This window comes from Pelodiscus sinensis, chromosome 6 (genome assembly GCF_049634645.1).
Source record: "Pelodiscus sinensis isolate JC-2024 chromosome 6, ASM4963464v1, whole genome shotgun sequence".
Lineage (NCBI taxonomy): Eukaryota > Metazoa > Chordata > Testudines > Trionychidae > Pelodiscus > Pelodiscus sinensis.
Window position 1 is genome coordinate 30,924,651 of NC_134716.1, and position 12,604 is coordinate 30,937,254.

The 12,604-nt window shown below is 42.5% G+C and overlaps 1 pseudogene; it reads left to right on the plus strand.

The window, feature by feature from the left end:
• Positions 1-7,837: 7,837 nt before the first annotated feature.
• Positions 7,838-9,363, plus strand: LOC102454947 (uncharacterized; annotated as a pseudogene).
• Positions 9,364-12,604: the final 3,241 nt, after the last annotated feature.

Consider the following 12,604-nt stretch of genomic DNA (forward strand, 5'->3'; position numbering starts at 1 on the left):
GCAACACTAAGTCACAGTGATCTTCAATCACTTTGGATTGCAGTAATGGAAAAGTTCAGGCTATCATGCGGATACACAAAATACAATAACTTCTGGAACTAAAAGGTCATTGGAAAATCTTTGTCTCTTCCAAGTCTTTTGACTGTAAGGATTTTTTTCTTTACTGTTGGAATAATAAGGATTATATTTCACTGACGTCTGTAGCACATTATCCATCTCCTTCTTTTATGCCCCAAGAGAGGTTATTCCAGATTCCATAGATTTCTAAGACCAAAGAAGAGAAGTGTAGATTCAAATCTGTAGGTGGTGTATTTAAGTCTGCATGAAATAAAACGAATAAAAGACAACACAGGACAATAAGTCTGAGAAGTAATGTTAAGGTCAGCTCTCATGAGGTTACTAGAAACTCTCAGGGTAAGTGTAGTAAATTCTTGCAAATCCTCGCTTTTGGGCAAACCTCTGTAAATCCACCTGGAAAGCCGATTTGCAGATATGCGAGTGTCCCAGAAGCATGTGCTTCCTGTGCAGGTGCTGTCATTTTCCCTGCATGTTGTCTCCCCTTTGCCTTTTGGGTCCTGATTCAGTGCCAGAATATGTAGGGTAAACACCTAGGGACATGGGTAACTGTATTCAGAGAAATTGCATGCTTAAATATTTGCACAAGCAAGCCTTACTGAGTATATACAGGAGTATGTCAAAGCCCATTATGGAAATTGTAGTGTGTGTTAGCAGGGCAGTTAGAGCTTTGTCTACACAGTGAGGGCCTGAGGTCAGTGCATGGCAAGCTGGGGTGTGAATTTACAGTGCAGTAGCCTGCTGTGCACTGAGATTTCTCTTCATGCCACCTGGCTCCTCTTTCCACTGCTGCTTTGCTACTGCTGGAGGAAGGAGTGAGTGATCTCAAGCTACTACTATTCCTGAGGCTCGGTAGGACAAAAGAAATGAAGACACTGGCCTGGAGTGGGATGAGAATTTTGTAGGGCACTTTAACATCTGTGGATCCCAGAGGCGGGTTAAGTATTTTTACATAGGGGGGGAAAGAGGCCTCAACCAGTATAGTGATTTCTTTGAGGTCACAACAGGGAATAATCTCCCTTATGTTGAGAGGCGGCATTAGGGAGGAGAGATCTTAGCATGGGAGCGGTTCAGTCTTACTGTACTACTTGCAGTTCCTTACATTCTGTCCCACGCCTAGTCATGGGGCCATAGTGAGTGTTATGGTTGGGGCTCAGAGTCTATGTATGTGTGACAGCCCCACTTGTCTTCTGGTCAGCTCTTGGTAATTCACAGACCTCACCAATCCAGCATCCAGACCATTAGAGCAGAATAGTGGCTTTCTACTAGAAAAGTCCACGAATTCAAGACAGCCCACTATTTACACGCATAGACACCTCAGCGAACAAAGACAGCATCTAGGACCTCTATGGTGGCATTCTCAGAAATGCTTCCTGTTCCATGCACAGGGCCAGGTAGGCAGGCTTCAGAGTCTCAATGTGTGGATGAGACGATGGTGTAGGGAAGAGGGGTTTGGATTTATTAGGAACTGGGGACACTTTTGGGAGAAGGGGAGCCTACACAGGAAGGATGGGCTCCACCTAAACCAGAGTGGAACCAGACTGCTGGCACTAAACATTAAAAAGGCCGTAGAGCAGTTTTTAAACTAAGAGATGGGGGAAAGCCGATTGGTGCGGAGATGCACGTAAATCGGAGGGAGACTTCTCTTAGAGGAGAATCCATTGATAGAAATTCTCTAAGCTGTAGTCAGAAAGAGAGAAGGGGATAGGACAAACCATGGGCCAGAGCAGACAAACAACCGCATATAAAGGAATCCAATGCATCAGGGAAGGGCAGACAAATAAGCAGTGGCAAATTTTTAAAGTGCTTCTACACAAATGCTAGGAGTCTGACTAATAAGAGGGGTGAACTAGAGTACCTCATATTAAAGGAGGAGATTGACATAATAGGCATACCTGAAACATGGTAGAATGAGGAAAATCTGTGGAACACAATCATACTGGGATATAAAATATATCGAAAGGATAGAGCAGGCCATGTGGGTGACGGAGCGGCATTGTATGTGAAAGATAATGTAGAATCAAATGAAATAAAAACATTAAATGAATCAACATGCTCAATAGAATTGCTATGGATAGTAAATCCATGCTCCAATAATAAGACATTAGCAGTAGGGATATATTACCGACCACCTGACCAGGACAGCGATACTGACATTGAAATGCTGAGAGAGATTAGAGAGGCTACCAAAATAAAGAACTCTATAATAATGGAGGAGTTTAATTATCCCCATATTGACTGGATACATGTCACCTCAGGAAGAGAAGCGGAGATAAAATTTCTCAATGGCTTAAATGACTGCTTCTTGGAGCAGCTGGTACAGGAACCCACAAGGGGAGAGGCAATTCTTGATTTAGTCCTGAGTGATGTGCAGAATCAGGTCCAGGAGATAACCGTTACTGGACCGCTTGGGAATAGTGACCATAATATAACAACATTTAACATTCCTGTGGTGGGAAGAACACCTCAGCAGTCCAGCACTCTGGCATTTAATTTCAAAAAGGGGAATTACACAAAAATGAGGAAGTTAGTTAAACAGAAATTAAAAGGCACAGTGACTAGAGCCAAATCCCTGAAAGCTGCATGGAAACTTTTTAAAGACACCATAATAGAGGCCCAACTTAAATGTATACCCCAAATTAAAAAACATAGCAAGAGACCTAAAAAAGAGTCACCGTGGCTTAACCACCATGTAAAAGCAGCAATGAGGGACAAAAAGGAATCTTTTAAGAAGTGGAAGTCCAATTCTAGTGAGATAAATAGAAAGGAACATAAACACTGTCAAATCAAGTGTAAAAATGTAATAAGAAAAGCAAAAAAAGATTTTGAGGAACAGCTAGCCAAAAACTCTCAAAGAAATAACAAAATGTTTAAGTACATTAGAAGCAGGAAGCCTGCTAAAAAACCTGTGGGTCCCCTTGACGATCGAGAGATAAAAGGAGCAATCAAGGACGATAAAGCCATTGTGGATAAACTAAATGATTTCCTTGTTTCAGTTTTCATGGCTGAGGACGTTAGGGAGATTCCCAAATCTGCACCATCCTTTGTGGGTGATGAATTTGAGGAACTGTCCCGGATTGAAGAGTCATTAAAGGAGGTTTTGGAACAAATAGAAAAACTTAATGTTAACTAATCTCCGGGACCGGATGGCATTCATCCAAGTGTTCTAAAAGAACTAAAATGGGAAATTGCTGAACTATTATCTGTGGTTTGTAACCTATCCTTTAAATCAGCTTCCACACCTAATGACTGGAAGGTAGCCAACGTGACACCAATATTTAAAAAGGCCTCTAGAGATGATCCTGGCAATTACAGACCGGTAAGTCTAACTTCAGTACCGGGCAAATTAGTCAAAACAATAGTAACGAATAAAATTGTGAGGCACGTAGAAGAACATAATTTGTTGGACAAAAGTGAACATGGTTTCTGTAAAGGGAAATAACGTTTTACTAATCTATTAGAGTTCTTTGAAGGAGTTAACAAACATGCAGACAAGGGGGGACCCAGAAGATATAGTATACTTAGATTTTCAGAAAGCCTTTGACAAGGTCCCTCACCAAAGGCTCTTGTGTAAATTACATGGCCATGGGATAAGAGGGAAGGTCCTTTCTTGGATTGAGAACTGGTTAAAAGACAGGAAACAAAGGGTAGGAATAAATGGTAAATTTTCAGAATGGAGAGGGGTAATTAGTGGTGTCCCACAAGGGTCAGTCCTGGGACCAATCCTTTTCAACTTATTCATAAATGATCTGGAGAAAGGGGTAAACAGTGAGGTGTAAAGCTTGCGGATGATACCAAACTGTTTAGGATAGTCAAGACAGAAGCAGACTGTGAGGGACTCCAAAAAGATCTCACCAAACTGAGTGATTGGGCAACAAATGGCAAATTAAATTTAATATGGATAAGTATAAAGTAATGTACATCGGGAAAAATAACCCCAACTATACATACAGTATGATGGGGGCTAATTTGGCTATGACAAATCAGGAAAGAGATCTTGGAATTATCGTGGATAGTTCTCTGAAAACTTCCACACAGTGTGCAGCGGCGGTCAAAAAGGCAAATAGGATGCTAGGAATTATTAAGAAAGGGATAGAAAATAAGACACAGACTATCTTACTGCCCCTGTATAAAACTATGGTATGCCCACATCTTGAATACTGTGTACAGATGTGGTCTCTTCACCTCAAAAAAGATATTTTGGCCTTGAAAAGGGTTCAGAAAAGGGCAACTAAAATGATTAGGGGTTTGGAACGGGTCCCATATGAAGAGAGGTTAAAGCGACTGGGACTTTTCAGTTTAGAAAAGAAGAGATTGAAGGGGGATATGATAGAGGTATATAAAATCATGAGTGGTGTGGAGAGGGCGAATAAAGAAAAGTTATTTATTAGTTCCCATAATAGAAGAACTAGAGGACACCAGATGAAATTAATGGGTAGCAGGTTTAAAACTAATAAAAGAAAGTTCTTCTTCACACAGTGTGTAGTGAACCTGTGGAACTTCTTGCCAGAGGAGGCTGTGTAGGCTAGGACTATAACAGAGTTTAAAGAGAAGCTAGATAATTTCATGGTGGTTAGGTCCATAAAAGGCTATTAGCCAGGGGATAGAAATGGTGTCCCTTGCCTCTGTTTGTCAGAGGCTGGAGAAGGATGGCAGGAGACAAATCACTTGATCATTGTCTTCGGTCCACCCTCTCTGGGGCACCTGGTGCTGGCCACTGTCGGTAGACAGGCTATTGGGCTAGATGGTCTGACCCAGTACGGCCGTTCTTATGTTCTCATTACAAATAAAATATGAACCTTTTGACAGCTTCATTCAGCCTTACAGTTCTATGAAGAACAAGGGTGGAAGCCCTAAAAGTGTCTGTTAAATAGCTGTAGGAACTTTTACAGCTTTAAAAGATATACTCTGCAGGTACTTACTTCACCTCCCCAGCATAGCTCAAGTGCGTAAGAACCATAACTGAGCTCTGAGTAGCGCACTGTAAAAGGACATTTTGGGCATGTCTAGATTAGGAAATTATTTTGAAATAACTTATATTGAAATAATAACTCCCAAAATAACTATTTTGAAATAGCGTGTCCACACTACAGGGAAGCTTCAAAATTATTCTGAGGCAGGCTCCCTTAATGTGGACACGCTATCTTGACTGAAAGCCTCAGGAAGCACTGGAGAGTAATTACTTTGAATGACTCTATGGAGTAGTTATTTTGAAATAATAGCAGTGGGGCATCCACACTACCACTATTTTGAAATAACTATTTAGAAATAAGCGTTATTCCTTGTGGAATGCAGGAGTTATTATTTCGAAATAACCAGTCCCATTATTTTGAAATAACGGGCTTGGTAGTGTGGACGCTCCGCTTGTTATTTCAAAATATCTCCCTAGTGTAGACCAGGGCTTTGAGAACTACTAGGAAGAAAGGTGCTGAATTATGTCGATGTGAGTTAGACTGCAGATTTATTCTCTGTCATTCATTGGAACATCTATCATATATATAAAAGCCCAATGTCTGTGCCTCTGTCACGCTGTGCTGTTGTCGCTGAGCTGCTGCGCAGCATTGATCTGTAGACGAAGTGGAAAATTGAGCACCATGTGACTGGGCAGGATTGCCCCACGGTGCCGAGGGTGATCCACCCCACATTCAAGCGGTGCCGACCCCCATGCTGCATGGGGACCGCGGATCCCAAACGGCCGTTTGCACCACTTGCTCCCGCACAGTGGCCCGGCTGAGCGGCGCAGATGTCAGTTGAGCACCACAGCAGGAGGCGAAGGGGGGGCGGGGCAGTGATGTACATGGCCAGGGGGTGGGGCCTGGACGAGCATGCGTCTCTGACATCAGGAAAGGGTGCCAGATTCAAAAGGAGGAAAGTGGAGGAGACACAGAGGAGGTAGAAGAGAGAGAGAGAGAGAGAGAGGCAGGAGGAAGAGGAGAGCTGAGAGGGGGGGGGAGGCAGTAGGAGGAGGAGAGAGAGAGAGACGGAGTGAGAGACTGAAGGCTCATGAGAGAAGACCGAGATAGAAAGGGACTAGGAGACACTCGATCCCCACCAAGACACACCCGTCTTACGATTTCCAGGTTCTTTGGAAAATCCCATCTTATGACGGGCTATTGGCTATATATATATATATATATATATATATAAAGGGTAGGATAGGAGTGTATATAAAAGCCCAATGTGTGTGATGCTGTAATGCTGGAAAAAAAAGTAATGGGAGGGGCCATGCTGAGGATGGGACCACCGTATACACACACACACACACACACACACACACACACACACACACAGCGGGGCCATGCCAACACACTGTCTGTAGCACAGAAAGAGCGGAGGCTGCCGGTGAGTCACTGTCTCCCTCCCCCCTGAACCAGAGCCCTGGGCCTGCAAGGGAGCCCTGGGCCTGCGGACGAGCGCACAAACCTCGCCCACACAGCAGCCCGGCCAGCGCAGAGGCAGGCCCCGCAGTGCACATATCCACTGTCTTGCGACATCCCACAGCAACATGCCCCAAACACAATGGTACCTCTAGCTCCCCAGCTTCCTAAAAGTAACCCCCAATCACAGTAGGTTGAATAGCAATGCCTGCTCTGCCCTGCCCCCCACTACCCCGCCATAGTAACACTTCAACAACCACCATAGCAGGTGATAGCTGCACTGGGACATCAGAGAAGTTTCTGATAAGTCAAGGTTGCACCGTGTAATGTTTTGACAGTGGCAGCATGAGCGGTGAGCGCCTGGTGAGAGCCCTGTGCATGTCCAGCACACGGTGTTTGTGCCAATCAATGTTTTGTACATTTGTGTGGGGGGGGGGGGGGGGAAGGCTCTAAGTGTGACTCTCTAACGATGCAAACCCCTTTGCAGTATACTTTCCATCCCACAAACACCACCTGGTGTGAAATGGAAGAAGATCCAAATGAGAGAAGATGACGATTAGCAAGAGAAAGACAGCAAAGATGGTGAGCAAAACAAAGTCATGAAACATTAGACAGATTGCGAAGGGAAGATGCTGAAAGCATGCACAAAATCAAGCTAATGAGTCTCAAGAGCAGGCGCAAGCCAGACGAGCTGCTCACGCTCACTCACAGAAATTGACGCTTCAAATGGAAACACCACAACAGGTTCAAGCCAGACATCATGCTGATGCCGAAGCTCGATCTCAAGCACACCTCGGTTAATACAGGAGTGTTAAAGTGAAGCCATTCTAGATGAGGCAATCCATTTTATTGAGGATCAAGTTGCGCAGCACTATTGTGGAGCGATGAACATCATTTGCCAGTTTTGTGCATCAAGAAATTTTGCTGTTGAGCATCTGTCTGATGGTAAATTTAATAGCTGTTGTAGAAAGGGAAAAGTCAAATTGGGAAAAGCTTTGTATTCCAAAGGAAATGTGCTTCAGTATCCTGAATTCCTTTGCGATCTGCTGTCAAAACCAGACCACCGCAGCTACAGACACTTTCGTGACAACATTCGCTCATACAACTGTGCAGTCTCATTCGCATTGATGGGAGCAAAAGTTGTTGACTTTCATGATGGAGGACTGTACGTATTCAAAATTCATGGTCAGGTTTATCATAAAACTACTCATGTCAGACCAGTAAATGATCAAATGCCTCAGTACGCTCAGCTTCATGTCATTGACAGTACGCAGGCGACAGAAATCAGAATGCAACATCCCTCTAATGAGAATCGTTATTGACCATTTCTGGATCAAATTGATCACTTCTTCAGACAACACAATAGACTCGCAGATTCATATTGCATGCTTCATGAAGTCGAAGCTCAAGCTGTACAGGAAGCAGTTCAGGCAGGCAAAGATATTCCTGTTGTTAATATGATTTTCCAACGAGACTATCACTCTGATCAGCGGCGCTACAATACACTAAATGCCAATAAGATTGTCATAGTATTTGTGAACAAAGATGGAGAATCGCCGTTTGCACGCGACATTCTTGTCTATCCATTGAATCCAGAAGATCTTCAGCAACAGTTCATCAATTTGAATATTCTTAGTCCAAATTTGGATCCAATGACATATCCAATAATGTTTCCGTATGGTGAACCCGGTTGGCAACCAAACTGGCAATGAAAACCTTATGAAGAAACTGAAGCAAATCAAAAGCAAATCAATGTAACCATGCTTCAATACAAAGCTGCACAAACTGCTATCAGAGGCAATTTTAATCCAATAATCAGTGCGGAAAGCTCACACAGCAATGGATTGTAGATTCCTATCTACAAGTGGAATCAAATAACTTGAATTTCATCCAACAACATCAAACACAATTATGAGCAGAGCTATATCAGGAACTTGCTGATCACATACAGAACCTTGCACAAAATGCCGGTATACAAGCTGGAGTTCCAGTAATTCTACCATCATCATTTGAAGGATCACCGTGCAATATGAGAGAGCGATGTGCCAATGCAATGTCCATTTTCTCAAAGTTCGGTCCACCAGATCTGTTCATAACATTCACAGCAAATCCAAAATGGGCAGAAATTACTGAGAACTTGCGAGCAGGAGAACAAACATCAGACCGTCCAGATTTGGTTGCAAGAATCTTCAAGATCAAACTGAAATCGCTTATTGAAGATGGCATCTTAGGAAACTCCACTGCTCATATTTACACCATTGAGTTCCAAAAACGTGGATTGTCTCTCGCACATATTCTGGTCGTCTTGTGAGCAGAAGATAAATTTACAACAGTTGCACGCATCGATCAGTATGTTTGTGCAGAGATTCCAAAAGCAGAAGAAAATCCTCCACTGCACAACGTTGTAACCAGATGCACGATGCATGGACCATGCGGAATTGCCAACCCTCACGCTTCTTGCATGGAAGATGGAAAATGCAAACAAAAATTTCCAAAAGAATTCAAATTAGTGACAGCTCAGGACGTGAATGGATATCCACTGTATTGTCGACGCACAGGTATAACAGCAGAAGTCAGAGGAATGACAATGGACAACAGACATGTGGTCCCTTACAATCCATATCTGCTGCTGAAGTATGATACACACATCAGTGTGGAAGCTTGCACTTCCACAAGAGCAGTTAAATACATTTACAAAGGATTCGACTGCACAAACATTGTCATTTCGGCAGGACAAAATGCAGAACTATGCCACAACGAGATCGCCAACTACATCGATGCCCATTACATTAGTGCTCCAGAGGCAATGTGGTGGTTACTCGAATCACCCATGCATGCTCGTTCGCATGCGGTTTTCAGACTGCCAGTACACTTGCTGAATCAACTACGCATCATATTCCAAGCAGGCTGAGAAGAAGAAGCTTATGAGGCATCACAAACAGGATGAGGAAAACTCAAGTCTTGGTTCTAGTTGAACCAGAATGATGCTGATGTGCGAGAGCTTCTCTATACCAACATTCCTTATAATTACATTTACGTTAGAAACAATTGGCAAAGGCGACAATGAGGTGGCAACAAAATTGTCTCGAGAATGTACACACAGTCGGAATCAGGTATGAGGAAAGATTTTATTTCAGAATGTTGCTCCTTCATGTTCATGGAGCAACCAGTTTTCAATCCCTTCGAACTGTTCATAACATCATTTACAACACATTCAAAGAGGCAGCTTTTCATCGCCTTTTTTTAGATTCGGATGATAAATGGGATTGTTGCTTGCAAGAGGCAGCCACTTATCAAATGCTGAATCAAATGCGTCAAATGTTTGCGTACATTTGTTGCTTCTGTATGCCAACAAATGCTCTCGAATTGTGGAATAAATTTTCAATCGACATGTCGCTCGATTACCAACGATCACACAGTGAAGACACTGCTCTCAACTTGGCATTGCACGACATCAATGCAACACTTTGCCAACATAGATTATCATGTGCAGCAGTTGGATTGCCAACACCTACAGGAAATGCAATCAAAGCTCAATTGTACAATCCAGCACAAAAACAACAAGAAGCTGAAAGACAAATTCAAACATTTAATCCCCAGCAATTTGATGCATTTACCAAAATCATAAGAGCTGTTTACAATGCCGATCAGCCAAACAAATGTTTCTACTTGAATGGTCCTGGCGGTTCCAGAAAAATCTTTCTATGGGTGTGTCTAGGGGTGTGTCTAGACTACAGGGTTTTGTCGACAAAAGTGGACTTTTGTTGACAAAACTATACCTGCGTCCACACTACCGCTGAGTTCTGTCAACATAACGTCGACAGAACTCAGCAGTTTTGTCGACGCTGGTAAACCTCATTTTACGAGGCATAACGCCTTCTGTCGACAGAGTTTCTGTTGACAGAAGGTGTTATTGCATGTAAACTGTCCTTTGTGTCTACACTACCATGTTGACAAAGCAGCTTGCTTTGTCGACAGAACTCAATGTAGTCTAGATGCTCTTTGTCGACAGAAGTTTTGTCGACAGTATCTGTCGACAAAACTTCTGTCGACAGAAGCCTGTAGTCTAGACGTACCCTAGACTACTGAATTTTGTCGACAAAAGTGGACTTTTGTCGACAAAACTATACCAGCGTCTACACTACCGCTGAGTTCTGTCGACATAACGTCGACAGAACTCAGCACTTTTGTCGACGCTGGTATACTTCATTTTACGAGGCATAACACCTTCTGTCAACAGAGTTCTGTCGACAGAAGGTGTTATTGCCTGTTGGGTTGCGTCTAGACTACAGGGTTCTGTCGACAAAGCAGCTTGCTTTGTCGACAGAACTCAATGTGTCTGGACGCTCTTTGTCGACAGAAGTTTTGTCGACAGATACTGTCGACAAAACTTCTGTCGACAAAACCCGGTAGTCTAGACGTACCCTATATTGCATTTTGATGTCATTCATTCGAGGAAAAAGGTGACATTGTCCTTCCTTATGCAAAGACTGGCACTGCTGCTACATTGATGAAACGCAGACGAACAGTATAGCGGATTCAAGCTTCCTGTTCCATTGCTCGAAACATCAGTATCGTCTATGAGACCCACGCCACCAGAAGCTGAAACAATTCAACAGGCTTCGCTCATAATCAGTGATGAAATTACAATGTTCACAGAGCATGGCCTTGGCTGCATTGATTCACTCTTGCAGAAACTCATGCAGAACCAGCAACCATTCGGTGGGAAAGCGATTGTGATCGGAGGCAACTTTCAACAAACACTACCAGTAGTTACAAGAGGCACATATGTTGATGTCGTCAAATGTTGCATAAAATCGAGCGAGTTGAGCCAACATTTCAGCAAAATCACATTGTCAACGAACATGCGAAGCGAGAGACAGAATGAATACAAAGAATGGCTTCTCAATATTGGATTAGGAAATATGCCAGACATTACAGGAGCACAGTTGAATTCACAACACATGATTGTGGATAAAAATCTCATCGATGTAATTTACGGCTAGATTCTGGATGGCATGCCAATCGAAGAACTCGCAAAACGTGTCATTCTTGCACCAGCAAACAAACGCTTGACATGAACTTGCAAATCATTAGAAAGCTTCCTGTAGACCGTTGCATAAATTACAGTGCTGATTCCATCATTTCCGAAGACCCCAGCGATGTACACAATTATCCACCAAAGTTTCTCCATGATCAAACACCTTCCGGCATGCCACCACATAACTTAGTGTTGAAAAATGGCGTTATCGTTATGCTGCTTCGCAACTTAAATCCTAAGAACGGACTATGCAATGGAATGAAATTGGTCATCCGATCTCTTCAGGAAAATTTCATCATGTCTGGGGTCGTTTCTGAGTGCAACCGTGGTAACATCATCTTCATTCCAAGAATCGACTTAGCTCCAAGTGATGTCAATCATCCATTCATCCTCAAATGACGTCAATTTCCCATCATACCAGCTTATGCAATCACAAACAAATCTCAAGGACAAACTTTTGATTATGTTGGAATTTACTTAAATGAACCAGTATTCTCTCATGGTCAGTTATATATCGCACTTTCAAGATCAAGACATCCAAATCAAGTGAAAGTTTTCATCAAGCAAGGCCAACTGTGGGGAAAAATGCTGAATAATGACATACATTTCACACAAACTGTTGTTACCGCGAAATATTCCAAAGTCCATAACAATATGAAGCAAACTTTCTTAAACAATTTAATAAAAATGTAATAACTTTTGAAACACCTCCAAAACATTTTTCATTATTATCTGATACAACACCTGTCTTATGATTTCCAGTTTCCTTGCAACAAAATCCCATTTTATGATGGGCGATTGACTTTTATTTAAAAAACTAGCCTAACAAAATTTTGTTAAGGAAACCCCAGTGGGTGCTCTGTGATTCATTAGTGCATTGTTAATTAGTGATAAGGGTGGAATCAGTGATGATCAGTATAGTGGGGATTTGTACACTTAGATTATATAAAAAGTCATCAGAGAATAATTTCTTATAGGACTCACAAGTATATTATTTGTCCATGAACAATTTTTTTTAAAAATACAGGGTTTTCTAAGGAGCACCTAAAAATCTGGATGCTTATCCAGACCTATTGGGCTTGAGCCCCCTTTTGCATACATCAGGCTTACA